Raw genomic sequence first — 24,423 nt, 5'->3', positions numbered from 1 at the left:
AGATCCCCTGCAGTAGTCCCCTGAGGTGTGTAATCCTTCCTCCTTGATCCTGCAGCGCTGCTGTATCAGAGCTGGCTGGTCCCCTGCGCGCCAGGGGCCAGGCGTTCCGGCGGCGTCATGTGCCGGCACCGCGGGTACCGCCTGTGTAGCAGCACACCGGTGTGTAGTCCTTGGGAGCTGGAAAATGCAGCCTGGTGTTTTACAGCGCTCGTGAACCACCTTGGAATAAAGGGAAGTGTGTACTTAAGGTACTGTTGCAACAGAGAGATAATTACCTGGGGTTTGATAAATTATAACATACATGAGAGCAGTAGAAATGCGTGAATGGGCGACACAGCCGGGTATATACTGCATGTGGGCATGACAACGTTGCTTGTTTATACCAGTAACAAACTCTGTTTTGAGTTCAAGCAAATGCCACTCAGAGCTGGTATTTTTCTGATCCTGACACCCCAGAAATTCCGGAAAAAGAGTAAAAATTGTTTTTTAGATCAGTGTGTTCAAGCCTACACCTCTGCTTCAGCTTTATCTTATTTATTTGGTAAGGCTTCACTTGAGTAACTACACATCTGTGATGTTTACCTGTAAGTTCTTTTATTTACATCTCACTAGCATTGTTTCCTAAGGAAAAAAAGAAAAAGGCTTATTAGATACCTGCCTGTGCTGTCTTACTTCCCGCTTGGGTTTCTTTTTTAAGCTGCTACTGAATTCCAGGCACGTTTCACAGGCAGACAGTGGCCTGCAAGACACTTGTCCCTGAAAAGCTTGGTGAAAATAGGAAGATCCGTATTTATCTCCTACCCCAGGTGGCAGTGTGCAGGCAGCCCTTACTAGACACTGGAGAATCTGAGCAAAAGACCTACCGAATGGGTGGTCTGCAGAGAAGAGCTCCCATCAGAGATTACACCTTGCTGGACACCAAAGGCTCCAGCCTCGCGATGCAGCTCAGGAGGAAAGCGGCTGTGCCAGCTCCGTTGCTCTCAGAACAACGTGTTTTAGTACCGCAGATGGCACTTAGCTTGGTAATTGCTTGCCCGGGATGTATTTAGTCTTTTCTCTAGTTCACGCTGACTTGTTGGAAGTAGAGCTGAGATACCTGGCCGCGCTCTGTGCCTCGCCCCGCTTGATCCCAACGATCTGAAACCTTTGGGAGAATAGCTCAGCCTGGCGAAGTCGAGCAACGTGTACATCTCTGTAGCGGTGCAGATGAAGCACCCTTGGATGTGGGTTATACTTCTTGCTAAATACCTCCAAAACACAGCAGCCAAAAGGCACAGCACAAGCCAGGAACTGGCATTTGCTCATTCAAAATAGCGCAAACTGGGAGATCTTTTCCAGATTATCACCAGCCCCTTGGAAACGTTCATTGGGGAAGGGGCAGCAGGAGGAACTTGTTAGGAGATAAAATGTGGAGAGGTCGTTAGGTCAGGCATCGCTGCAGTTGTGGTTGCCATCACCTGCTTTTCCCTCCCCGCGGAACGAGGGAGCAGACAGGCGGCACGTGGGAGAGTACATCAGTTCCTAGCGGGATAAATGTGGGATGAAAGAAGTTCCAGCTTAGTTGCAGATTACCGGAGCTACTCCTGGGAGAAGTGGCTTGCGATTTGGGTCCTTGTGTAAGCCGGTGGGATGACGTTGGGTGCATTAGCAAAATTCTAAGTCAAATTCAGCAAAGCGCTTAAGCTTGTGCTGTGCTGAACAGCGATTGATTTAAGCGCAGTGCTTAATGCAGAACAGGTGTGAGGGATCAGAAACTCTGTTAAATCAGTTACGATGTATCTTAAAATATCATATTTCTGCCATTTTGGCCTGCGTGCAGATGCTACGGCACTTAGGAACATAGTAGAGCTAGTGCAGCCTTCCAAATAATAACACGCTTCTTCCCTGTCGTGGGTTGGGTTGTTACTCTCATGCCATATTTACATGAGTTCTCTGTTTAAACCACTGACACATTATTCTTCTGGGACAGACCATGACTCAGGTGGTGTTGGGACTTGTTTTAGCAACTTTCTGCTGGAGGAACTGTGATTTTCATGGTCAGATTCTGCCCCGCTGGCCCCAAGAACCCTTGGAGGTGCGGTACTCTCAGCTCTGCAGGAGAGAAGAGGTACAGAAGATGCTCTACTTGTGTTTTGTCTGTCCCCCCGTTGCTCTCTAGTGCTGGTGAAGAAGGGGATACAAGGTCCAGGCAGGTCTCAAGCGTGAGCTGGACCCCCTGCACAGCTCTGTAGTTGGAGCAGAGCTTGACACCATCTAGCAGTGCTTGCAAGGTAATTATTAGTGCTATGCCCATAAAAACCTAGAAGAGTAGTTGGGGGCTGCCTTCACCACTTAGCTGGCTTGGTGGGGGCATTGGCCACTGCCACCATCAGATGAGAGCTGGGCTCTCAGCTGGGGCTGTCCCCAGGTCAGCTCTGTGCTAACCCACAGTGAAGATGAGCCGGCTGCTTGGAGAGCTTTGCTGTGGGGGAAAGAAGGTCTGACACATCTGAGATGCCGTGGTCCTTAGCAGGGTGGAGTGCAGAATGCGATCATTGTGCTCAAATTGTCTGGAATCTGCAGAAAATGGTTACTTTCCATTAAAACGCTTATCGTTTATTTTGCCAGTGCCTTATCTTAATTTAATTCTAGCAGATATTAAATATTTGTCATAGTTTGGCTATTTATGTACTTGCAGCTTATTGGATTGGGAAGCAGGTAATTAAATAGGAGGTGAGCTTGGTCTTTGGCTGCTGTAGAACTTCACAGTTCCTGATCTGTGGCCCGACAATTCAATTATTGTGGGTGGCACCTCTCCGGCCAGAGCCGTTGTGAACTAGGAGTCGAGAAGACTCACCAGATCGTGCAGCTCCAACCCCTGCTAAAGCCTGTCGTTTCCAAAAGGTATTATTTATGGCCTTGCTTTGCGTAGTCTAGACGCTCTCCCTGAAGCACTTTGCCTTTTGCACAACTTGTAATTCCTTCTGCTGAATGATGAGTCACTCGTTCTCCATTCACCTAAGTGGGAAGCGGTCAGCAAGTCATTTCCCTGTGTAATTTTGTGTTAGCTGGAGAGGTATTTAATTTGTTTTCAGTGTGGTTGAGCAGTAAGAATCCAGGCATCACAATGCTACTAGCGGGGAATGCATACAAACCCCTTACAGTTACTGACGACGCTTTAGTCCAGCGGAGCACAAGGTATACACCCTATATCTATTTAATTACGTAAACATGATTAATATGGTAAGACCAATCGATATAGTATAATCAATAAAGCTGTCGCTTGATTGGCGTCCATGTGAATTCAGCTAGTGGCTCGAGCAGCTCCAGGGTGATCCACAAAGTGATATCTAGTAACCATGTATATTTTAGTGTAGCTCTAAAAACTAAGACTAATTAAAATGATAGAGTTCCCTTAAAACAGCAGATGAGGGGCACCTTCCCTGGTGGTGTGCAGGTCCTCTCTGTTTGTCACCCAGGAGGATGGGTGGCTCTTCAGAGGTGGGGGTGGGAAGGGAAGGTGACACCTCGCTCCTCAGCTCTCGGAGAGCCTGGTGCGGGCACGGGAGGACAGGCAGAGTTCATCTCCTCGCCTTGGCTGCTCCACACAGCAGGTGGCACCACTGGCTCCCAGCGGATCAGAATCGGGCCACCCTTCTTGTAGGGCATGCTTTGAGGTCCAGCAGTAAGGTCCAGCTGCGTCTGGGAGAGGGGAGATGCAAGAGCTGGCAGGTTCCTGGGGAGTTTCCCTGTGTCGTTATCTTGTACGTACTGAGAAAAATACACAGAGCATCCTAACCTGGTGCTTGCTTTGGAAGAAGTTATCTGTGGGTACAGGATACTTGGGGTGCTTTAACTGGTTTTTCTTCTCTATTGGGTGGGCATCATTCTTGAAACTGGACAGAAGTGCAGTCGCTGAGTGTTTGATGTGAATGTGCGAAATTGTTGTTTGAAAAGGTGCTTTTAGTGATAATGTTTGGTATTGTTTGTCTGTGATTCAGGCTGATGTTTTCTAGAATTTAAACACCTGAGTCAAAATGTCATGCAAATGTTGATTCAGCTTGGGGTAAGCGATGCCATGTTTGTAGCTGTCATAATTCAAAACCTCTCTGTCTCTCAGTAAGGTTGTGAGCTTGAACTTTTAGTAGTGTGAGGTATGTGACGACCCATATGAGGGGACATTAATACAGGCCACCTCCGGCCTGGAGGGGTTGGAAAACTGCTCCAACATACAACTCAATGACTTGGGCCATGTGCTTCAGGACAGTCATGTGACCTCTCAAGTGCTGAGCATCTGCCCATACCCAAATGTTAGTGTTTGATGAAGAAACTTAATGAAATCTGGATTTACTCATATTTTTCCTAGTTTGGGCTAGGATAGGTTGGTTTTTTGTTTGTTTTTTTTTTTTAATGGTATCACTGCAGTGTTTATCTTTGGGGACTGGAGATGTGGTGTGCAGATCTTGAAGGAACTCCACTGACTTTAGTGGGACTTTGGGCTGATGCCAGACACATTTGTATCAATACCCTGGCAAACAAGGCTGCCTGCTAATGGTCCAGCAGTGGCCTTTTGTGATCTCATGTGCTGAATTAGGGTGATGTTCACCCGAGGGCAGGGTGCTCCTTGTCCTCAGAATATGATGAGACGATCTTCACCTCTAGCTTTGTCTGTAAACGCCCTATTTCTATCTCCTGCTCCCACTTTGGGTGGGATTTAGATCCACACTTGATGATTTAGGATGAGCGCTGGCTGTGAACTGGATCTGGTCCTGTATAAGCATGGAGCAGAGTGACCCCATCCCTGCAAACCCGTCGTCTGCTGTTTGTCTTCAGCCTGGGGAACGACTGGGGTGGGGGAAGAACTCAAACTTTTTTGCAGTGGAAAAGAAGCGCTTGTTTTGGATGTTGTCGTTGCCTAACGTACTTCTGCAGGAGAAAGAAGCCCTGCATCCATAGCAGCCACAGCACAGCAGCGTGCAGAGGCTCAACTTGGTCCCTCCGAGCACGGCTCAGAGGGGGTGATTTTGCTTCCAGTTGCCTGTCTGGCACAGGGAAGGAAAGTAATAGGGAGGAAAGGCCAATTTCCAGGCTCCCACCCTGAGGAACTACTGATAGAAGAAGTCTCACGTGTTGCCTCGTGAAGAGCGTCAGCGGTGTCTGCTATAGCATCTGAATTTGACCCCGAGCACCCGCTGAGCTAGAGAGGATGGCGCTGGGAGTCTGCGGATGCTGTAAGTTCGTGGTAATCACTGATGTTTGTTAGTCACAATGCCTGTTTGCGATCGATGAGGTGTTGCGGGGGCACACCGACTCCTATAGGAAGTGATTCTCCCTTCCCTGGGGAATTTATCGTGTTACCAGTCCAGATGATGCGAAGTTGGCGTTGCCCTGGGATACAGAAGGTTGTGTGTTGGGGTGCAGGGTTTTGCCATCCTGAGCACCCCAACATGCAGCTCTGCTGCATGCTCCGCTGCATGTTGGGGTGCTCAGGATGGCAAAACCCTGCACCCCAACACACAACCTTGCCCACCTCCGTATCACAGGGGATCAGCCCCTTGCTTTCCTTGGAGCCACTCGGAGAGGAATGGCAATTTACCTGTTTTGGGAGGGATGTTGATGCATTTCAGAGTCTGGGGGGGTCACAGCCGCCGTACAGGCTCCTTCTGGGAGCAGGAGGGGACAGGCTGGCTGTGCTCTCTGCCTGGCTGGTGGCACCCTGGCAAGACAAGGGTACTTGGGTTTATATTTGGCTGTCAGAGGGAACGTGGATCGGCACTCCTAAATACAGGACCGTGCTCACTGGAGTGAGATACGATGTTAGGGAGATACCACGTTAGCTCAACAAGGAGGCAGGTTTGGGGTCAAAATCTTATTTTTCTCCTCCTGTATAAGGGTTGCGTTTTTCCATAGGTGTCCTCACTGTCCCTTCTACCACCCATCTCATTTCCAACAGGACTCGTGCTTTGCTCGGAAACAAACTCCTATCCCAGGGAAGACATTTGTGGGGGCCCTGTCCAGACAGTTGGCTGAGTAAAATGAAATACTTGCAAAGGCACTTCGGGAGGAGGTTTCTGGGCTCACTCTGGCCCACCTTCGCCCGTGGCTGGTGCAGGTGGCTGTGGAAGGGAGAAGTTCCTCTGCGAGCAGCCGGCCAGATGCAGCCCATGTGCTGTTCAGTGCTACCCTTGGATGTCCCTGTCTCATGGGTGGGGGCCAGGAAGGAGAGGGGGTTCAGATATTACGTTTGAGGGACAAAAAATATCTGAAGATATGGGAGCAATTAAGTGAAGCTGTTTGGCAGTTCTCTTGGGACCGCTGTTGATGCTGACAGGGGCTAGCTTTTGCGAGAAGGGGGTTTCACTTTGCCTGGTGTGCTATGGGGAGGGTCAGCTGCTCTCGCACCTCAGCAGCAGAAGATTTAGGCGGCTGGGAGGTGCAAGTTTCTTTCTTTCTATGGCTATTTCACATCTCTGCTGCCGGCACCGCACAAGCGGAACGTCAAGCAAAAGGCAAATTTCCTCTAAGACGCCAAATATCCTTCCCTGGTTCAGCAAGAGGGCACAAATGCTTTGCGTATTGCACATGCTGGGTTTGCTTTTATTGCCTACACCCCTAGACTTCCCCTCCCTCCTTGCAGGCTGCTCCCACCCTTCTTGCGACCGGAGGCGACAGACTCATTGCTGCCTCGGAAGGAAGCTAATGGGGTGACGCAGCAGGAGCCAGCTGCTTTGCTACCTGCATGGTGACAATGCAAGGATGAAGGAAGGACACAGCCAGCACTTCTCCAGCCACGGGCGAGCCTGCGTGACCCGCCAGCGGTGCGTGCTGCAAAAACCAGCCCTCTGCCTCCCACCCCCAGCACTGCAGACCACCCTCTGCCAGCGAGACCTCTAGGCAGACGCCATCTGCTGCTGTTATCTGGGGACGTGCAGCTGCCTGAGCCGCACGGGGTTGTGTTTTGGTGCGTAGCCAAGAGCTAGCTGGAGTTAGGACTGCAGAGACTTTGTGTGTGCTCAGTCATTCGCGAGGGCAGCGTGGCTCCCGCCTGTGAGCCGATGCCGACGCTGATGCTCTGCGGTGGGAAGGAGCACGGAGCTGGGAAGGGCACCAGGCCCGGCCGAGGGAGCAGGGAGCTGAGAAGTGGCAGCTTCACTCCTTCCCTTCCTCGGGCCTTTGGTGCTTCATTCTGCAAATTCACCCCCTCCGGAGGGTATCTGGGAAGGAGCCGGGGCAGGGAGGAGAGATTGCTCGCAGCTCCGAGGTACAGCTGCATTTTCCTTTTCCATCTTCTGTTTTCTCAGCAGCAGGCACGGCCCAGGCCCATGCAGGGATGGTGGGGAATAGCACTTTTATACCCAATAGCTGCCTCTAGAGAGAACTGATGTCCTCAAAAAACTCAAGTTGGTCATGCAGTGGTGGTTGACGTTGGCCAGGGATCTGCCTGGTACGAATTCTGCTCATTGGCAGGTTCTGTGGACTTCAATGGTACCTTCTGCTCCTAAAGATGTTGATTGTGATGCTGCAAAGACCCTGCCCCTACCTTCACCTGGGGTCTCATGGGTTTTACCTGCTCTGAGGGCTCCTTCTTCCCTAGGACCTCTTGTGGCATGTTCTCCCGTGGCCTGAGCCGTGTTCCTGGCAGGGAGAGAGCCTCAGGACAGTCGGTGCCTTTGCTCCAGCCTAGCTGGCCTGGGGCAGGGAATGCCATCAGAGAGCTTGCTCTTTAAATAGTGAGCCAGCTGCTTGCACTGGCTACCGTGAGCCTGTACGGCCACCACACGGGCATCCCCCCAGGGGTTACACCAGCCCGGGGGGAGAGGGTTACGTGTCCGCGGAGCAGAGCGAGCACACCTGCGGCATGGGCACTGGTGGCAGCCTGAGGAGTATGCTCAAGTGGGTTTGGGGTTTGAATTCCACTTTTAAACCTCTCTTTTTGCTTGCTGTTAAGTGTTGTTACAGGTGTATGTGCTCATGCCGGGGTTATGAGCAGAGCAGGTCAGGATCTCCGTGGGTGCTGGAGGGCCCTGCCTCCATCAGTGGTGGCAGCCACTGGACTGCCCAGACTCCAGTGCCATACATGTTGCCGGCTGGTATAAAATGGGTATTTACTTCTTCCTATGGCTATTTCACATCTCTGCTGCTGAACTTTAGTTTGGAGTTCCTCAAGCTCAGACCTCCGAAGCCTCTGTTGTAAAGCACCTGCTTGATGCGTGTTTCATGCAAAAGGATGTATGTGATTGATAGAAATTCCTCCTGTAATCTCGTCCCTCTGTAAACTCTCTTCTCTCAGCTTCTGGCTCACACCAGAATATTCCTGTCTGTGCAGAAGTCACCCCAAAAGTGAATCAGATCCTGCTGAGCAGGACAGTCTTGCCACCACCTATTTATAGTGCATGCAATTACCCTCCATGCATCTCAGAACTCTAATTGCCTTTTTATTGCTGTTTAGCAGTGTGTTAAAGGTTTTTGAATGCTCGTGCCTTGTTTTCTCATTAGCTCTATTTATTCCTCCTTTGGCTCCCTTCCTCAACCTCATCAAATTTAGCATCTTCTCCTTGCCTTCGGGGCCTTGGGCAGCTCTGCCACTTCTTCCTTCTTCTCCTGTGTCCTTTCTCACGATGCTGCTCCAGATGCTCTGTGTTCCCCAGTCTGGCTCCGACGTGCTGTCGGGGCCCATCTCCTGGAAAGGGCGCTGCGACACCCTGCCAGCGGCCCTTGTGCTGGGCAGGATGGCTCAGACGAGACGCCTCGGTGTCTCCTACGGCAGCTGCCGCGTGTCAGGCAGGGCTGGTTAGCATGGCGAGGCCGCCTGGGCAATTCGCAGCAGGTACACGATCTGGGAATGGGGAGCAATGGTCAAGAGTCTGGAGGGGAGCTGATAACAGGGGCTGGGAGTTGGTAAGCAAGGTGGGAGACCCAAGGTGAGGTCCCCTGTGTGGATTAGTTTTGCCGGGGTGGCCCAGGAGCTGCTGTATCACCAGTGGTCCCCATGTGGCACGGGCCCTCTCTAAAGCCACAGTGTGTTGGGCTGGGGGCACCTACAACTGGTATCACTGGGATTGCTTTTTGTAATGCTTTGTGTGTATCCCGTACTTGTTTTCACCTATCTGCTCTCTCTGATGGCCACAACAACGTGGGCTTTGTGCTTGTACAGTGCCTGGCACCCTGCGTGGGTAACCGGGAGCAAGCAGCAGCCTGGGTTTGTCTCTCATCGTCTCCGAGTGCAAAGTTCTTTCCAATGTTATTTGCTTTATGTTTTAGCCTTGTTGTGTGGCATTTCCATAGCTCAAATTAATTTAATTATCCCCCGAGGTGCTTGCTTGCTCACAGTTGTCCGAGACTTTATTGCCCTCCTCTTGTGTATTGAGGAGCCCACACAACTCTGAATCATCAGTAAATGTAATCGTGGTGCTTGATGTTTGTTCTTCCAAGTCCATGATATATACAATAAATGGAACTGGTCTTAATATCAATCTGTGCCTCCCCTTTCGGCACCTGTTATGTTCCAAAAAGCTTCCGAGCTGTGTCTGGCCGCACCACTCAATCCTAACAGCATTCCTATTGACTGGAGAGATTAATATTTTATGTAAAATTGGATCAAAAGCTTTCTCACCCTATAGGTAATTTATGGCCAGAGCTTACCTCCAGCAGCCCTGGCACATCTGCTCAGCGTGGTGTCAACTCGGCGAGGACTTGGTGACGGGGCCAAGTGCAGTAGCCTGCGGCGCTCTGCGGGTCGCAGGCTCGGGGCAGGTGAGTGCACTGTGCTGCCCGCCCGCATCCCTGCCTGCGGCCAGCGCTTGCCCACGGCCAGCATTTGCCTGTGACCTGCCGGTGCTGGCGACATGTGCTGTGCAGCGGTGCCCTAAGCTGGCATCCTCACCAGCGTGCTCCAGCCGAGTGCGGGGGTTCATTAGTCAAAGACCAAATTACTGAACTGAAGCAGGGATCGGAGCTCCCTGGTTTCGGAGGGGGTTTGCTGTTTCGGGTTCCTTGTGCTCCTGGGCGAAAGCAGAGGCAGAGCTCGTCAGTTTGGGCACTGGCTTGGGTTTGGGCTGGGGTACAGGCTCAGCTCCCTGCTCACTCCTTCACAAGCTCACGCAATTCTCCACATCATTCTCAAGCTGCCGTCAATAAAAAGGTGAGGAAAATATTTCTCTTTCCTCTGTAGAGCGCTGGGAGACGGTGAGAGCTTATGAGATGCTGAGTTAATTGCTTAGCGCGGGATGCGTGGGGCCCCGGGAGCACCAGGACCGGACTCAGCGAGAACGGCTGTGCTGCGGCTCAGACACACACAGACACCGAGCATCCTCGGGCTGCCCCGTCTGCACTTGCTCTGTCCTCTGAGCAGCCTCTACAGCTGCTCCCTCTTATAAGATGACAGTTAAGAGTCTTGCATAATTCATGCTTACAAGCTGTACGCACTTGGTGATAAAAGGAGATGATGTTTAATATACACACGTGGGGCTTCATATAGGTCTTAACTCTGTGCACAATAGCTGTGCACCCTTTCCTCCTCTCGGCTTGCGTCTGGGAAGGTGGGCAGCAGGCTGCTCGCTGTTCCCATACGCAGGGGAGTGCATGGTGTGCCCTTGTCTCGCTCCTCTGACGTCTCCCAAGCTCGTCACGGGCGCTGCCATCCTTTGGGAGGGTGCAGCAGGGAGATTTGCGCTGTAATGCAGAAGCAGGACAGGAAAATCCTTCAGCCTTATTTTCTCCGCTTTTCTCTTTCCTTTTAATGCTCTCAAAACCCAACTGCTGTATGAAAGGAAGGCAGCCTGGAGCGCCCAGCCCGGTTTTGCATCACGGGGAGTCTGCGGAGCGAGGCTCCGCTCCAGGCGGGCGCTCTCCGGGTGCAGATGCGTGTGCCCCGGCTGCCCTTGCTTAGGGCGCTCTCGGTGCAAACGGCAGCCTCCAGATGTTTGTCCCAGATGTGGTGATGGCTAAGGCTTGCAGGGACAAGCAAAACGGGACTAACAAGAGATGGGCAGTTAAACTGGCGTCACAGCTCAGCTGCCCCCGTTTAAGCCCATACGAACAGGAGGAGAGTAAGACCCCCCCATTCTTTCCTGTCAGCTGAACACACAAAATTCAGTGGTCAGCCAGAAGCAGATGGTTTGCTATTTGTGTGCCCTTTCATTTGATTGCTGCAGGTCTGGGATGGAGTCACGGCTGTTCCAGTAGTGTGGGAAATCGTCTCCATTTATCTTGCAGTGTTACGCCTCGATGATGTCAGATGGTCTCTTTACATTGCGTATATATTCAGCCTAAGCAAATCGCTGTGTTTTTGCCATGAATGTTTAATGATGAAAGATGACATGGACTATAAGTGATTTTTTTTTCTTTTTTTCTTTAACCAATTGTTTCATTTGCTGTATAACCCTCAAGCTAATGATGATAATCTTTCCTTGACGTGGCTCAGGAGAACAGATGTGCCTTTCGAATTTATTTTTTTTTACCTAGACAGAATTTTCTTCTTTTTCTTTTTTTTTTTTTTTTTTTTACAGCTCTGATTACTTGCTTTGCAATGCTGTGACCTATATTCAAGGTGAAACTTGTGATAAATATTTCCTTTGGGGAGGGAGGCACAACCATGTTTTTGAGAAGATTAAGGCCCGTCAGGCAGCAGCCCTCATTTCAATTAGACGTCAAAATGCAAATCGTTCAGGCTTCAGAGTATGTCAAGGTGAGAGTAGAAAGGATTTTAATCCATTCTGAGATTACGTAGAAATCCTTGTGTGCTTTAAATGTTCTTGGTCAATTATGTTGGTTAGGAATGGTGTGGGGATAAGTCAAAGTTGTGCAGGAAAGCCTTTCAATGGTATTTTTGTCATGCCTTAAAAGGCTTTGCTGGCTCTATGTAGTACTTGCACGCTCAAAGGACTATTATCCCTCAAATTATAAAAAAATGACTCTGAAAGTTGTGACTGTAGTGACGGCTCCCCTGATTTTAATAGGTCAATTATTATTTATTCATTTTTGCATGGGGTATTAGCAGGTAAGTGGTGCATGAGCCGGGCGGCAGCATGCCTGACGCAGGGGCACAAGGCTGGGCTTTTGGGTTAGCATCTCTGCATCGCGTCTGGGGGGCGTGTGGGGCAGGATCTCCCCTCCACCCTGCCTGCATCGCCCTGGGCAGCCCCAGCTCCTGGGGATGCGGCAGTGGGTGCCCGGGGTGTGTGGTGTGAGGCCATGGGTTGGATACGGAGGATGTCCCAGGCTCTAAGTGTTCCTGTCTTCCTGGTGATGCTGCTGACTCTGTGTGTTTTGACGAGAAAAACAGTAACAACAAAACCCAGAATGTTTTTAAGGCTGATGTTGTGGAGGTGCGTCCTGGTTTGGGCATCCCTGCCAGCAGCGTTTCTCTAGGTTGCCTCTCGGTGCTTTTGGTTAAATCAGCTTCTTTCATGGGGGGGGGAGGTGTGGGTGTCTTAAAAACCAGGCACTTTCTTAAAGCACAAAAAAAAATTCAAGCAAAGGCAGGTGCAATATGGGTGCCACGGCTGGACCTCCCCAGGTGACCTGTGGGACCAGCCACCCCTGCGTGACCGACCCTGGTCCCTGTCCCAGCCAAGAGCCGTGGAATGGTGGGGGAGCTGGTTGTGGGATGGCAGGACATGGGAGCAGCCCCCTGGGGCTGGTGGCAGCTCCTCTGTGTGCCCCATGGCTCGGACGGGGCAGCAGTGCAGAAGTCGAGGAGCATCAGTATCACTAAAGAGCAGGACGGGAGGGTTTCCCCCAGCACTGGTGCCTTGGGGAGAGATGGCACCTGGAGGCGAGAGCACAGCTTGCTAAAGCAGAAAGGGGCACGTTAACCCCAGGACTTTGGGAGCTGGAGGGAGGACTTGGTCACACAGATGCTTGGTATGGAGCGGGCGGGTTCTTGGGAGGCTTTTCATCCCTTCACTAGCTTTGAAAGGGTGAATGAGAGAGCTCAGGAGCTCAGGTGGTGGGAAGATTGTGAAATATTTTCTTACCCTCTGCTTGGAGAGACAAGTTAGTTTTACAAAATGTAAGGTAAATGAAAGATGATGTTCCTGCTCTTCAGTCTTTCTCCTTTTCATATATCTGCTTATCCTTCTGGCTTCTCAGCAAGCATTAATGAATAAATTGGGGGTGAGAACCAGCAAAAAAACAGCTTGGCCCTGTTGAAACCATGTGTACGAGGTCAGAGCTGTTTATGTAGCAAATCTCACAGGACTTGAAAAATGTCCTTGGTGTCATCTTGTGCAATTTGTCAGGGGTGTTTATGGAGTCACAGCGCTACTTTGCACCAGAGATGGCAACCATACGCTACGGTTGTACATTGTGCATCTTTTTGTACCCAGCTTGGATGACTAAGATTTGTAGATACGAGGCTCATAAGCTCAATGGAAAAATAGCAAAAAAATGTGAATTATGCAGCTATTTCCATAGCAAAACACTTAGTTATGGTTGCCTGTAGACTGCACTAGAAAAAACTGCTGTAGACAGAGAAGCTCTATAAATGTCCGCGTTCTTGGGAGCTGGAATTTGCCTGAAGGGCATTCACAGGCACCCCACATCACCCCCATTCCTGAGGGAGCGGAGCACCCACGGATCCCCCTGGGGCTGGCAGGCTTTCCCCAGCCCCACAGGACAGACCTGGGCATTGCTCTCGGGAGCTGCTGGCAGTCGGGGACCGAGCCGAGGTGGGAAGGGCCGCAAGCAGGGAGGCAGAGGCCAGGGAACAACCTCCTGCATCACGCGGGCGGCTGCTGAATCACTGTTTACGCCGTTTCTGTACCTGCTGACTTGATGCGTGGAAATAGGGTACCTCTATTTTTAGTTCTTACCTTGTGCATTCATGCACACGCGTGCTGAAATTAGACTTTTTTGTGATGGGAGCGGTTTCTTGCGTACACAGGGAAAGGATTTCAGAGTTGTGGCACAGTAGCGATTCCCGATTTCTTCCCTTCCTAACATCATCCGCAGGAGGAGCGGGGCGGGAGAGCTGCTTGCTCGGTGTAGTAGTAGTAAAGTAGCGTAGGATGGACCCGAGTGCCTTCGAGCTGCCTCTGCCCTCAGCACCATCCGGCCGCGGTCCTGCCCCGCTGCCTTTCTGGCACCAGAATTGCAGCTGCCAAACTTTATTCCACGTCCTTTACTCTCTCCGTTAGAGCTGATTTGGTCCCTAAACATGATCTATCAACTATTGCAGATGGACCGGAGTATTTTGGTTTGCTGCTGTCAGTTTGTACTCATCTGTGATTTCCTTTGCCTGTCTCGTTGCTCCTTGATGCTGGTGGAGCAATATTGAGCTCTGTCAGCACAGGAGTAGGGCCCAAGATGAAACCAGCACATTTGTGTTGGCAGGAGTTGTGTGTTGGCTGTTACCTGCTGCTACAGTTAATTGTGTTGTGAAAACAGGCGCTGCTTTTGCATACGAGCTGGGACATTGAGGTGAGGTAAAGCGGTGACTCGGTGGTGGCAAAAAATCACATCATTTTCACTGGGGCCAAGATCTGGTTTACTTTGTTAACACTGCATAGAGCAGGACTGCAAAGGTGGTTACTGGTGGAATATTCCAGCGAAAACAAGGCTTTCTCATCCTAGCATATCAGTATTGACAATGGCATTTTGGGAAGAGAAGAAATGAAAAGTGCTCGGCTTTCAAAGGACTCTGTCATCTGCGTGGCAGCAGCTCTGTGCCACTGTGTGTCCTCAGCCTCTGTGACTTCAGAACCAGACCAGGATTCCCCGGAGCTGATGAGATTATTTGACTTAATGCATCTTCTAAATAATATCCCCCTGCCCTCCCTGGTGTCCTCCTGGTGCACAGGACGCTGATCCCTGCCACCAGAAAGCCTGGGAGTGGGTGTTGTTGCTCAAATGAGTGAAATGGCACGTACTGCGATAGCAAACTGGTTTGAGTGCCGAGTCCCAGGTGCACAGGGAGAGTGGCAAAAAGGCTCGTCAGGATTCCCGCCTTAAAATCCCTGTTTCCAAAACTTTAATGCCATATTTGCATCCATGACGTGCTCCCGACTGTCCTGTCGGGTTTGCTGTCGGGAGAAGGCGGCCGGGGAGACCCTGCTGCTCTCAACTGCTGGGCAAGGTTTGGCGTTGGCAGGTGGGAATCACAGCTTTGACCCCGAAGTCTCTGTAGCTTTGGTTTCTGGAAAATCTGGTTGCTCAACTGCCGTCTCCCAGCAGGTCTTGTGTCCTAAACGGCTTGCAGCAGACCCTGCAGCAGTCTCGCTGTCCTTACCCGGCTTGTTCAGAGAGCTGATTTCCAGAAACTAGCGTTGCCTGCAAATCCAGATCTGTTCCTCAAATCATCATTTCTCTGTGCTGTAAGAGTTTGGGCAGGCTGGAGAGAATGACTTAGTCATTGTGGTACTCGCTCTGGCCCAGTGATGCCTGATGTCTTCTGGCTCCTTTGCTGCCCTTCGTCATTGCCATGCCTTGGCACCCGCACCCCAGAGAGCACGGCATCCTTGTGAAACCCTCGCTGGGTGAGTTCCTCCCTTCGTCTCTGCGATATCAGGGATGAAGCAGTCACTTGCTGCCGAATAGTTTTCTGCCTCTGGAGCTGCGCATGGAGCTGCTGTACGCGTAGCCGCAGCTTTTTCCTGGTGAGAAAAACCCTGCTGAACTGTTCTCAGACTTCACAGTAGCAAAGAGTTTTGTTTCTTGTGCTCCCTCGTGTTTCCAGCCCAACTTGTGAGCTGTTTGCCAGAAGTTTGTGCGTGGGTATACAAATGCGATGGCATCACATGGACTGGTTTTCCACACGTCGGCGGCCGCCCTGTGGAGGGGCATCACCAGTCGGTGCTGGAAACCTCCTGTGGCAGAACAGGGGAGAAGGGAGCCGAGGAGAGGTGGGAGGAAGGTGCTCATGTTGAAGGAGAAAAACACCGTTTGCTTCTGCTTCACCTGCCTGCAGAGAGATGAGGAGGGCCTCTGGGCTTTGCCAGGACACTGTCCCCAGCAGCTGGGAATAAGGTAGGGCAAGGAATCGGTGCCTCCCAAGGGTGGAACTGTGCTACCCAAGGGCATGGTGGGTACGGGGTGGGAATCCATCCAAATCCTTGGCCCAGACATTGGAGTGTGGTGCCTTGTACCCCAGTGCTCTTGGTGCTGTGATCTGGCATGCAGGGACGTGTTCCTCCCCGCGGTTCCCTCCTTTCTTAGAGAGCACCAGTGATCTTATTAATATCTCCTTAGAGGAGCAGGCTTTGAGGGCTATTAGTAAGTTTATATTGGAAAGCCTATTTGCTAGGTGGGGTTTCCTAAGCTTTTTAGAGACAGATCCACAGTACCTCTCTGTTTTGGGTGGGGAAACACTGAAGGTTTGGGCACCTAATGTCCTTTTTTTTCTGGACCCCAAACTGAGATGCAAATCTTACCTCTCCAAAGATGGTTAAAGCCAAGCATCTCGAGGCTGAAACAGTATGCAGGGAGTCCCAGCTGTCCCTGAGACTTTGGTTTCCAGGATTATTCAGAGATTTGCAAATTAGAAGGGTGCTGAAACCAGTTGCCTTGAACTTTGGTGGAAAAGTACTTGACAGTATGTGGTATCTTGCAGATAACTGCCCAGGCATCTTCCTACACTGGTGGTACTTTTCCACCACTGATGCTATTGGTGGCCAGAGCTCTCTGCTTGGCTTATAGCCATCCTCTTATTTAAGGCACAGAGAAACCAAGGAAAAGGGAAGAGAGGCCGAGCACAACCTGTGTGGGAAAGGCACTCCCGAATCAGTGCTGGGCTCGAGCTCTTTCCCTGCCCAGCCCAGGGAGATGCCAGTGGCTGCGCTGGGGATGCTCCGGTGCTCGACACAGGGTACGTGACGTCTCGTCAGTCTCCTGTGCAGAGGGTCAATACCTCATTATTGCAAATCCCTGTGTCTGCCTTGCCTTTTTGCTCTCTATTTGCAGCCTCCTTGCTTCCTATCTGCATCCAGTAAGCAAGCTGACGTGATAGTTAATTACTCTTCTGGGTCGAGTGCTGTATTATAGTCGGTTCTGTCAATACTAATTGTTTTATAGAAATATGAAGTACCACTTTCCCTTCCCTCCAAGGACTTCGAGATGTGATGTGGGCTTTAATGATATCATTTGCCCTTCTGTCCAGTGCGAGCAGGAAAATATGATCTCCCGTTTGCAATGGGCACTTAGGGTTATCTTTCGGAGAGCCGCGAGCACTCTGCTTTTGGGGTCTGTTCCAGTGCCTTTCCAATAAAGCTCTTTCCCTGTGTATTTATAACTAATCAATCGCAACCCAAGATGAGAGCAATGATTATGGTTTGTCCTGGTGAATCCAGGCAATCCTTCCTTACGCCGTTCCCTTCCGGGGTGTAGGGTTCCCTCTTCTTGCTTTTCAGCCTTTGGTTTAATAAATAGGTTGTGCAAAAGAGTAAGTGAATAAGAAGAGGTTGTAGGAGGGCATCTCCTGAGAACGCACACAGTAGCATGTAAGGCTACCACGTAAGGAAAACTCCCCTTCTCATGCATGAAAAATGTCAGCCCTTGGCATTCAAAGGTATCTCTGCTTGCTTGCGCTGGCTCCGGTGGTCGAGGTCGGCATCCACTGGTGGTGGTTCTTTGCAGGGGGATTTATAACTTTGGATGTATTTTTATTGCTCTGGTGTAAACACCAGATAAACCCACATTCATTCATAATTAAAGAAAGGTAAATTAAAATGTGCCCCGTGTGTGTTCTTCAGGTTACGCGGAGTGTTTGTAGTGACTAATGTTTTGGGGCTGTGCTCTGGTTCTGTTTCCCTCGCTGGAGGTTTTGCTGTTAGCTTTTGTTGTTAGCGGTACTGCGCAGAGCGGGATGAACTCCCAGGTGAGCGCCCGAGATCTGTGCCAGCTGTTGTGCAGAGACGAAACTGGGAAGAGGGGTGTCACGTCCCACTCCCAGTAAAGAGGGGAGGGTGAGTGACTTCAGATTCGTTAATTCTCAACGGTGCGGACTAAGGTGAGAAAATGTCACGGTCCATATACAAACATTTATTGGCTTCCCAAAATGGTTAGTATAGGTCTTAACAAGTCCATGATAATTGGTTAGGTATGTAACAAATGATGGCAAGTGGTGAGGTGTGCATTGTGTTACTTAACAGCAGGTATAGGACAACTTGTGGCAAGCAGTACTTAAGGTCATACTTAAGGTCGTTACTTAACAACTCTAACTGTTACTTAACAATTCTAAGAGAAAAGAGAAACTGAGGGATAGAGAAAGGAAAAGCTGGAGAAAAAGACAGAGATAAAGAGATCACTGGTCCTGGTTCCAGCATCTTTTTCAGGGAATCTTCCCAGGCATAATCTTCTTTCTTGGGAAGAATCTTCCCAGGCACGGTCGTCTTCTATTGTTTCTTCTTTGTTCCCCCCTAGGGGCACTTATTTTCCCCTTGTATGTTTGCTGAATTAGCATGGTCCACCCCCCTTGCTAAGGACAGCCTTATCTCAGGTTTCTCCCTTCTCCCAAGTGACACGTAGCATGATTTGGGTGGAGAGACGAGTGCCATAGTCATACATGTTTAGCATGATCTCTGTAATCTTCATTAGCACATGCAGGGGTGTGCGCTTTCATAGGTATTTCGTGGATAATGAAGCAAAGGTCACTCATAGGACACAATGGCCTTGAGAACTGAGAACTATCACGCTCACCACACGAGTGGCAGAACAATCCTGTCTTCACAAGACAGTTCTCCCACACTTTCAGGCGCCAGAAGTGTGAGCCTTATCAGTTCTTTGAAGGCCAGGCCTGCATGATTTATTTCCTTGCGAGTGTTTGAGGCATTCCATTGAAGGCTTGGAGGGCCTCCTGCCCCTCGGCAGGGAATTTACAGTCCATCCCTTACAAGGGGAAGGGTTCAATACCTGGCTGTGGGAAAGGCCCTTCCATCGGGATGTTCTAGACCTGATCCTGACTCCTTTGCATACCCACAACTTCCTGCGGAAGCCTCAAAAATGAGATATGGGTGTGTCTGAGGTGCTGGTGTGATTTTAATGGAGGTGGGGAGGGTTTGTTGGCAGAAGGTTGGTTGGCAATTACATACCCTGGTGGGTCAGGGAGGATGAGAGGTGTCTTAGCCCTTCCCTGCTTGGCATGTGCCTCTGCGTTGCTCAACACAGCTGCAGGTGCACGTCTTGTCACGTAGATCAAGGCTTCATCTGATCTTGTCTGGCTATACTGGGCAAAAGGAGACGGGCTGTGCAGGAGGAGGGCCAGGCGCAAGGTTTGATGGTGTCCCTCCGTCCTCCCAGGGGTTTCATGGAGCAGAACCATACTGAATTAGACTTGCTTTCAGAAAACAGTGCAAATTCTGTTGCCATCAACACTTTTCAGTGGCAAGCATGGGACTTGGTCTTGATCCTCTTCATCTGTGTTGAGAGCTGGTTGGTTTTGCACCCTGAGACGACTTGTTTGGTTTGGAGTTCCCGTACATGGACTTCCCATCCCAGCTGGGCACCCTCAGTGACTTCTCTGCTGTTTTTCTCTGCAAGCGTTCAGCAAAGTTTGGTTGTACTGCTGGTGTCACCTGCAGAAAATCCTGTTCCGTGACTTTAAAATGCACCCCAACTTCAAACCTGCTCCGTCAGGGGCCTGAGAAAGCCTTTGCCCATGTCCTTTCTGCCCTATCACCCAGGCTTGCTGAAGGCTGCATGTAAATTGGTCTCTGAAAACAGTTTTCTGATCTCAGCCACAAATCTGATTATGGTTACATTAGGGAATGGAAGCATGAGAAGCTGGGTCGTTGCTTTAAATTTTAGCATTAAAGGTCAAGTTCAGTTGATTTTTAATCCTTTAACAGCAGCAGCAGCAGCTGCCTCCCATTTCGTACACCTGTAACTTCATGTGTGTCTACCAAGGCACAGGCAGGGACTGAGACATCGGGCACCAGCAAGGCCAGGCTTTGCTTCTGGGACTTTTCTGGGGAAAAGAGGCAGGAATGTCTCAGCTCCCAGTTAGTTTTAAGACAAGAGCCTGGAGCCGCTGTTGCTCAGCAGGACCTGGCGCTGCTGCTTTGTGCCCGCTGTCAGCGGGATGCTGGGGAACGCCAGCGCTGTGCGCAGACCTGTCCTGAGCGGGAGCGATGGCACCTCATTGTTGGGGACCAGCGCCTGGAAACCCATGGAAAAACAACCACAGGCTTCAGTGGGAATGGGGTCAGCTTCCAGGCTGGGTCTGCTTGGAGCCTTTAGCATGAGGACGTGTGTTTTGGGAGAGCGCGGGGTCGCCTGCTTCAAAGTGGAGTGAGGCTCACACATGGACTGATAGGACCATAGAATGGTTTGGGCTGGAAGGGACCTTAAAGATCATCTAGTTCCACCCCCCTGCCCTGGGCAGGGGCATCTCCCACCAGACCAGGCTGCTCAAAGGTCCATCCAGCCTGGCCTTCAACACATTGACTCGGGGATGTGCAGCAGCTCAGGATGCCACCAACAATAGCGCCGGCTTGAATATTCATCTCCCGTGTTTGCAAATCTCGGCGTGAGCTGCAGATTCTTCTGTTAGTATTTTGGGACTGTTTCCTTCAGTTCCCTATTAAAATGCATGTGTTTTTCCTCATTTAAAAAGATCATCTGTATCAAAAAGCTAATGATCACAATACCTGGCTTCCTTTTCCCCAACAAAGATGACAGCAGTGATATAAATCATTATGTTGCTGATTGTAAAATTGCTACCTTCAGGCACGTCTTTATTTTAGGGTTGGATTTTTTGGCTGCCACAATTTACAAGAGAAAGACAGTTGGAAATTTTCTCCTTTAATATGTAGTTTTCACAGCTCTCAAGTCTTTTTATCGAGTCAAGCTGCTTTGGCTGCCAGGCTGGAAAGAGCAGAAGATTAAAGTGCCTTTTTTTTTTTAATATGCAGCTGTGCGTATAAGTATATTGTGGCTTTCCTGAGGTAAGATAAAGTCATAAAGATTTCCTGGTGGGCTTTTGCGTTGCTCGGCTATTGTGGTCCTTGCTGCAGTAGGCAATGATTATCCTTTTCTCGTGACTTTTTGCTTGCCTGTTATAAGCCACCGTCACCTTCCTGCGGTTCCTGGTGTGGTTGTTGTGGGACTATGGACCCTCCTAGCCCCAAGGTGCAGCGGCTCCAACAGGGTCCTGCTGAGGGTTTGGAGCCATCAGGATTTTAGTTGCTGGTTTTCAGAGTCAGATCCCAGTGGGATTTTAATGCCGCATCATATGGAAACACTGAGGACTGGGCTTTTTTCATTTTTTTTTTTTTTTTTTTTCCCCTCCCACCTCTGTGGGGAGATGTAACTGCTTGTCTAGGAAAAAGACAGGAGCTGCAGAGAGTATCCGAAACGCCATCTGCCTGCTTTCCAAACAGCCGAGGTCTGCGCTCGGTGAATGACGACAGCGGGCCCTATCAAGGGTATGGCTTGTATTTAATTCTGTGTTACAATCCCTTTAATCTAGGATTATATCCAGTTGTTTTCTTCATGCAGGGTGTATGCTGTCAGATAAAAGCAATAGCAGCTGGGAGGAGAAAAATGGCTTTGAAGAGGGGCTGAAAACCTTGAGTCTCTGCAGATGCATTTGTCGGAGGCATGAATGTATCTCACACCAAAAAAAAAAGTCCAGGCAGGTGCAGGGGCTGACAGGACCCTCCAGCTCTGATAGATGAAGACCCTAGGAAGGCTACTGGTTGCAAATGAAATAGTAATTGCTTTCCCCTCGCTGAATGAAATCTTCTCTGAGGCGATTACACAGATTAAAGCTTCCCACTGCACTGTACCAGAATAAATATAGCCTGCACCTCTTGCGAGGGCCGCTGCGGGGTGCCTCGTGCGAGGAATGGCGGGGTAGCTGGAGTCAAGAGTGTAGAAATTCTGTAAAAATAGGGCTGGAAGGACCTCGGGCTATCTGATCATATTCCTCCCTTGAAGCAGGATTGAGTGTGCCTCGGTCGTTCCTGGTGATGCTTGTTTGGCCGGTCACACTGGGGATGCGGGGACACGGGCTCCTGGGCCACCTCCTCCCGCGCATCTGCATCCTTACGGGGACAGGGCTCTGTCCCCACTATCCAGCCTGGCTTCCTTGCTGTGACACATACCTCTAATTTCTTGTTGTGAACACAGGGAATGAATTCTTTTCTTCTTTGCGGCAAATTTTTCCATACTTTGAGGACTCTTGTCCTCAAAGCCTTTCCCTCTCTGAGGTTTGTGTGCAGTTCCCACAGCCCTTGCCCAGGCTCACATTTCTTGCCTGGCTCCCGCTCCCTTCTCGGGGACTCCCTGGGCGCTCAGTGCCAGCCGGAGTGCCCTTTCCCTGCTCCAGGGGAAGGAGGGCACTCCCTCTGCCCCTTCCCTTGTCTACTCACTGCTATGTGATGCTTTGGGTTTTCAACACACAATACACCTCCCTTTGGTTGTGCTCAGCCCGTAGTCCACCGACAGCTCAATAGCGCTGGGCAAATGACTAAATGCACCCCCAGCCATGCACTTCGCGTGTCGACTTAAACCATTGCCCTCAGTAACGGGTACGTTTTGCCAAGTTGATAATTTGTAGTAGATGCCACTTTGACCAAGGTGCAAGGGAGACTTCACCGTGCCTACACAAAATCATTTTCCTTGCTTATCACAGCACGATTTGACTGCCTGGCGTTGTTAGTGTTGTTTGATTAGGTTACGTGCTATATAATTCCAAGTACAGTGTGTGCATGGTAGTCGCATAACACAAGGTAAAAATCTCCGAAGTCCAGGAGTCATACATGTGAGAATCATAGAGATCCTTCTCCACTCTAATCAGCTCCCTTCCAGAAGAGAAGAAAAAAGGCATTAAAAAAATGCAGCTCACTTTTAGTGCGTAGTAAAAGATAATGCCTTGTGTGGGCTTGGGCAGTGCCACATGACGGAGCATCACGCTGGGTGGTACAAAGCTGTGTCTCTTCCCTGCAGCAGTTTGCTCCCATGAAGAGCTCGCCTTTTTTTAAGGTCGATGTCAAACGTGACGTGGGCAAGCGCAGGTACGGTGGGAGGGGGGGATGCTCTCTCCCTCCCCTGCACCCAGCTTGTCCAGACCCCATCAGCGTGAGCTTGGGCTCCCCTCCCAGAGCTCAGCATCCGTCCGTGCCCAAGGGATGCAGCCTTGTGTCCTTGATGCAGCTCTGTGAAGGGGCTGCTCCTGGCTCTCGTGGATTATCATGTGAAATTATTTGAGTTACGAGTGCCTTGGGGCACAGGTTGGTGGGGTTTTTCTTTACTTCCCTCCCGCATTGAGCGGTACAGGGAGGCCATGAGAGTCTGGTTATCGGCAGCAAAAATAAACCCTGGAGCTGAGCTGGGTGAAAATGGGGCAAGGCAGGTTCCCGGGAAGCCCAGGCTGCTGCGGAGGCTTTTGCAACCCCAGGGACTTGAGTGAGCTGTAGGGGAACACTCAGCAGTGCTTTGGATTGTGAAGGTGATCTCGGCACCATCACCCCCTATCGAGTGAATCAGCAGGAAGAAAAGTACTTCTCTGGCTCAGGGCTGGTTAGTTTAATTAAAGGTCTGTTGCTCTTGCCAGCAGTTCAGGCAGAATTTGATGTAGCCGGCTAAGTTGGTTGCTTAAGTGATGTAATGTTGTTATGCCTATTTTTCCTCGAGTCTAAATTTCTGTGGCGTAAGTAAGAGGATGCAATGATCTGTTGCTGTCTGCAGAGAGCTGCTGAGAAGCGTGGGGTGGAGGTGGTGGGGAGACACTTCAGGCTGGCAGGGGGTCTGCTGTGAGACCTGATGGTTTGGCTGCAAATTGCAAGGGCCAAGGATGTGCCAGCCTTGTCCGGCACGCTCGACAGTCGGCCACCACGGGCTCAGATCCTCCTCCTTAAAACGTTTTGATGAAAATAACCTTGACATCTAGTTTATCTGCTTTCAATGGACGTGGGTTTGTATCCGACTCTTTCTCTAAAGAATAAAAATCTACGTTTATATTTTGGGGATAAATTTTCTTTAGGCTTTTGCATATCCAAAAGCCTCAATGACATGAAGCGATGGTGTAATGGTGGATTTTTCCTTCTATCTGAACTGCTGGACCATAATGGGGGATGTAAATTAGTACCTTTAGGATGGGATTTGTTTCTTTAAAGGTGCAATGACTGTAGAATTGCTGTCTGTTAAAAAACGATGAAAATAAAAGCACCTATCTTTCCCTTGGTATAATGAATTTAAAAGGCGAAAATAGCACTGAAGCATCACTTTGAAACAGAGGTAGGCACAGCTCAACCCTAGGGTCTCGATGCAGTGCTGTGTTTAAGCAAGGGTTATTAACTTTTTCAATCAAAATCTCAGTTTAGGAGATCCTGAGCTTTGAGGGCCCTGGAAACTACAGGGGTGGCTGCAGGAAGCAGAAACCTCAACAAGGAGGTTGCCCAACAAGGACTTTACAGGCTACTCCCAAGAATATGTTAATGTGTGTTTAGCTGGGAAGCAATAGTACTTCTTGGTGGTTGCTTGTTACAGAGCTGTGCAAGTCAAGTT

At 50.2% G+C, this 24,423-nt stretch overlaps 1 protein-coding gene across 7 annotated transcripts in view; it reads left to right on the top strand.

Moving 5' to 3' along the window:
- CADPS (calcium dependent secretion activator) overlaps positions 1-24,423 on the top strand; it is a 221,576-nt gene that overhangs the window by 3,726 nt on the left and 193,427 nt on the right. The window lies entirely within an intron of this gene.

Source organism: Larus michahellis, chromosome 10 (assembly GCF_964199755.1).
Source record: "Larus michahellis chromosome 10, bLarMic1.1, whole genome shotgun sequence".
Classification (NCBI taxonomy): domain Eukaryota; kingdom Metazoa; phylum Chordata; class Aves; order Charadriiformes; family Laridae; genus Larus; species Larus michahellis.
The sequence above is the reverse complement of the archived record's forward strand: the minus strand, read 5'-3'. Positions and strand labels throughout refer to the sequence as shown.